The sequence below is a fragment of the Arachis ipaensis genome, chromosome B7 (genome assembly GCF_059453495.1).
Source record: "Arachis ipaensis isolate K30076 ecotype BB chromosome B7, ASM5945349v1, whole genome shotgun sequence".
Taxonomy (NCBI): Eukaryota; Viridiplantae; Streptophyta; class Magnoliopsida; order Fabales; family Fabaceae; genus Arachis; species Arachis ipaensis.
The window spans coordinates 53,322,501-53,327,500 of record NC_142442.1 but is presented as its reverse complement, the minus strand read 5'-3'; positions in this window follow the sequence as shown (position 1 = coordinate 53,327,500).

Here is a 5,000-nt window from a genome sequence, read left to right as displayed (position 1 = left end):
CGCACCGTCTTAAGCAACACGCCCAACCCACACCGCATCGGGCACCGTCGTACGTCGACCCTAGACGTAGGGCGAGCACGACACGTTGCCCCTCAGGAGTGGACACGAACAGGTAACCGTCTTCCGCAACGTGCCCCCTCAAAGTGCTGGGACGAGCACGTCGCGTTGCCCCCTGCCCACGACACCCGCTGCCGCACGCATATCCATCATCCGCGTCGTGCGCCACACTAGGCCTGGCCAAGCGTCGGGCTGCGCAAGCCGCGTTGCCCCTCGCGGGGGCGCACAGGCCGCCCGCCGATCCCACGTCGTGCTCGGACTTGGGATGATCCCCCTAGTCCTGGGCCGAGCACAAGGTGTTGCCCCGAGCGTGTGCCCAAGGCACAACTCCACCACGCCATGCTCCCTAGGTGGTGCCTAGGTGGGCCGTGCACGGACGTGTTTCCCTTCTTGTTGGTCCTTCGGTGATCGGGGTTCGCAGCAGCCAGACGCACGTGCTCGACCTTGGACCCGGGGCGGGGGACCCCGGCGGCACACCACAACCACAACGTGCTTGCTAGTGTGCCTAGGGGATGGCAAGGCAACGTGCATCTTGCTGGCATTGCGCCCAGCAAGCCTTTGGGCAACTCGAGTTTCAGCATCACGACACCCCTCCCCCCTATAATAGGCTGCCGAGCCATTACCAAAGTGCCACGGGTAGACGTCCTTTTCCGTGAGGAGACATACTAAAGGAAAGTGCTCTAGAGGTCGAATTTTGACGCCGTTTTTTGCAACAACCTCTAGAAAAATAAGATCTTTCCATCCTCCAAATTTGGTGAATTTACACCGTGCCGATTTTTTTTGACGATTTTTTTACCGCCCGGAATGCCGGAAATTCAAAAAAAATGAAAAACGGAGCAAACATGCGATTTTTGACCTGGATTTTTTTGTGCAGCCTTCACATAATATTACCAAGGTTCCCTCAAAATTTCACGAAAAATGCACGAGCCAATTCTGAGATATGAAAATTTGGCTCCTCCGTTGCAACGCTCCGAGCCATCGTTGCAACGGCGGGTGCCTCCGTGGGGGGCGGGGGAGCCCGGCGGCACACCACAACCACAACGTGCTTGCTAGTGTGCCTAGGGGATGGCAAGGCAACGTGCATCTTGCTGGCATTGCGCCCAGCAAGCCTTTGGGCAACTCGAGTTTCAGCATCACGACACCCCTCCCCCCTATAATAGGCTGCCGAGCCATTACCAAAGTGCCACGGGTAGACGTCCTTTTCCGTGAGGAGACATACTAAAGGAAAGTGCTCTAGAGTTCGAATTTTGACGCCGTTTTTTGCAACAACCTCTAGAAAAATAAGATCTTTCCATCCTCCAAATTTGGTGAATTTACACCGTGCCGATTTTTTTTGACGATTTTTTTACCGCCCGGAATGCCGGAAATTCAAAAAAAATGAAAAACGGAGCAAACATGCGATTTTTGACCTGGATTTTTTTGTGCAGCCTTCACATAATATTACCAAGGTTCCCTCAAAATTTCACGAAAAATGCACGAGCCAATTCTGAGATATGAAAATTTGGCTCCTCCGTTGCAACGCTCCGAGCCATCGTTGCAACGGCGGGTGCCTCCGTGGGGGGCGGGGGAGCCCGGCGGCACACCACAACCACAACGTGCTTGCTAGTGTGCCTAGGGGATGGCAAGGCAACGTGCATCTTGCTGGCATTGCGCCCAGCAAGCCTTTGGGCAACTCGAGTTTCAGCATCACGACACCCCTCCCCCCTATAATAGGCTGCCGAGCCATTACCAAAGTGCCACGGGTAGACGTCCTTTTCCGTGAGGAGACATACTAAAGGAAAGTGCTCTAGAGTTCGAATTTTGATGCCGTTTTTTGCAACAACCTCTAGAAAAATAAGATCTTTCCATCCTCCAAATTTGGTGAATTTACACCGTGCCGATTTTTTTTGACGATTTTTTTACCGCCCGGAATGCCGGAAATTCAAAAAAAATGAAAAACGGAGCAAACATGCGATTTTTGACCTGGATTTTTTTGTGCAGCCTTCACATAATATTACCAAGGTTCCCTCAAAATTTCACGAAAAATGCACAAGCCAATTCTGAGATATGAAAATTTGGCTCCTCCGTTGCAACGCTCCGAGCCATCGTTGCAACGGCGGGTGCCTCCGTGGGGGGCGGGGGAGCCCGGCGGCACACCACAACCACAACGTGCTTGCTAGTGTGCCTAGGGGATGGCAAGGCAACGTGCATCTTGCTGGCATTGCGCCCAGCAAGCCTTTGGGCAACTCGAGTTTCAGCATCACGACACCCCTCCCCCCTATAATAGGCTGCCGAGCCATTACCAAAGTGCCACGGGTAGACGTCCTTTTCCGTGAGGAGACATACTAAAGGAAAGTGCTCTAGAGGTCGAATTTTGACGCCGTTTTTTGCAACAACCTCTAGAAAAATAAGATCTTTCCATCCTCCAAATTTGGTGAATTTACACCGTGCCGATTTTTTTTGACGATTTTTTTACCGCCCGGAATGCCGGAAATTCAAAAAAAATGAAAAACGGAGCAAACATGCGATTTTTGACCTGGATTTTTTTGTGCAGCCTTCACATAATATTACCAAGGTTCCCTCAAAATTTCACGAAAAATGCACGAGCCAATTCTGAGATATGAAAATTTGGCTCCTCCGTTGCAACGCTCCGAGCCATCGTTGCAACGGCGGGTGCCTCCGTGGGGGGCGGGGGAGCCCGGCGGCACACCACAACCACAACGTGCTTGCTAGTGTGCCTAGGGGATGGCAAGGCAACGTGCATCTTGCTGGCATTGCGCCCAGCAAGCCTTTGGGCAACTCGAGTTTCAGCATCACGACACCCCTCCCCCCTATAATAGGCTGCCGAGCCATTACCAAAGTGCCACGGGTAGACGTCCTTTTCCGTGAGGAGACATACTAAAGGAAAGTGCTCTAGAGTTCGAATTTTGACGCCGTTTTTTGCAACAACCTCTAGAAAAATAAGATCTTTCCATCCTCCAAATTTGGTGAATTTACACCGTGCCGATTTTTTTTGACGATTTTTTTACCGCCCGGAATGCCGGAAATTCAAAAAAAATGAAAAACGGAGCAAACATGCGATTTTTGACCTGGATTTTTTTGTGCAGCCTTCACATAATATTACCAAGGTTCCCTCAAAATTTCACGAAAAATGCACGAGCCAATTCTGAGATATGAAAATTTGGCTCCTCCGTTGCAACGCTCCGAGCCATCGTTGCAACGGCGGGTGCCTCCGTGGGGGGCGGGGGAGCCCGGCGGCACACCACAACCACAACGTGCTTGCTAGTGTGCCTAGGGGATGGCAAGGCAACGTGCATCTTGCTGGCATTGCGCCCAGCAAGCCTTTGGGCAACTCGAGTTTCAGCATCACGACACCCCTCCCCCCTATAATAGGCTGCCGAGCCATTACCAAAGTGCCACGGGTAGACGTCCTTTTCCGTGAGGAGACATACTCAAGGAAAGTGCTCTAGAGGTCGAATTTTGACGCCGTTTTTTGCAACAACCTCTAGAAAAATAAGATCTTTCCATCCCCCAAATTTGGTGAATTTACACCGTGCCGATTTTTTTTGCCGATTTTTTTACCGCCCGGAAAGCCGGAAATTCAAAAAAAATGAAAAACGGAGCAAACCTGCGATTTTTGACCTGGATTTTTTTGCGCAGCCTTCACATAATATTACCAAGGTTCCCTCAAAATTTCACGAAAAATGCACGAGCCAATTCTGAGATATGAAAATTTGGCTCCTCCGTTGCAACGCTCCGAGCCATCGTTGCAACGGCGGGTGCCTCCGTGGGGGGCGGGGGAGCCCGGCGGCACACCACAACCACAACGTGCTTGCTAGTGTGCCTAGGGGATGGCAAGGCAACGTGCATCTGGCTGGCATTGCGCCCAGCAAGCCTTTGGGCAACTCGAGTTTCAGCATCACGACTCCCCTCCCCCCCATAATAGGCTGCCGAGCCATTACCAAAGTGCCACGGGTAGACGTCCTTTTCCGTGAGGAGACATACTAAAGGAAAGTGCTCTAGAGGTCGAATTTTGACGCCGTTTTTTGCAACAACCTCTAGAAAAATAAGAACTTTCCATCCTCCAAATTTGGTGAATTTACACCGTGCCGATTTTTTTTGACGATTTTTTTACCGCCCGGAATGCCGGAAATTCAAAAAAAATGAAAAACGGAGAAAACCTGCGATTTTTGACCTGGATTTTTTTGTGCAGCCTTCACATAATATTACCAAGGTTCCCTCAAAATTTCACGAAAAATGCACGAGCCAATTCTGAGATATGAAAATTTGGCTCCTCCGTTGCAACGCTCCGAGCCATCGTTGCAACGGCGGGTGCCTCCGTGGGGGGCGGGGGAGCCCGGCGGCACACCACAACCACAACGTGCTTGCTAGTGTGCCTAGGGGATGGCAAGGCAACGTGCATCTTGCTGGCATTGCGCCCAGCAAGCCTTTGGGCAACTCGAGTTTCAGCATCACGACACCCCTCCCCCCTATAATAGGCTGCCGAGCCATTACCAAGGTGCCACGGGTAGACGTCCTTTTCCGTGAGGAGACATACTCAAGGAAAGTGCTCTAGAGGTCGAATTTTGACGCCGTTTTTTGCAACAACCTCTAGAAAAATAAGATCTTTCCATCCCCCAAATTTGGTGAATTTACACCGTGCCGATTTTTTTTGCCGATTTTTTTACCGCCCGGAAAGCCGGAAATTCAAAAAAAATGAAAAACGGAGCAAACGTGCGATTTTTGACCTGGATTTTTTTGTGCAGCCTTCACATAATATTACCAAGGTTCCCTCAAAATTTTAGAAAAAATGCACGAGCCAATTATGAGATATGAAAATTTGGCTCCTCCGTTGCAACGCTCCGAGCCATCGTTGCAACGGCGGGTGCCTCCGTTGCAACGAAACCAGCCAACGATGCACCTAACCCAGCATCCGTTGCAACGCACCCTGCCTCCGTTGCAAC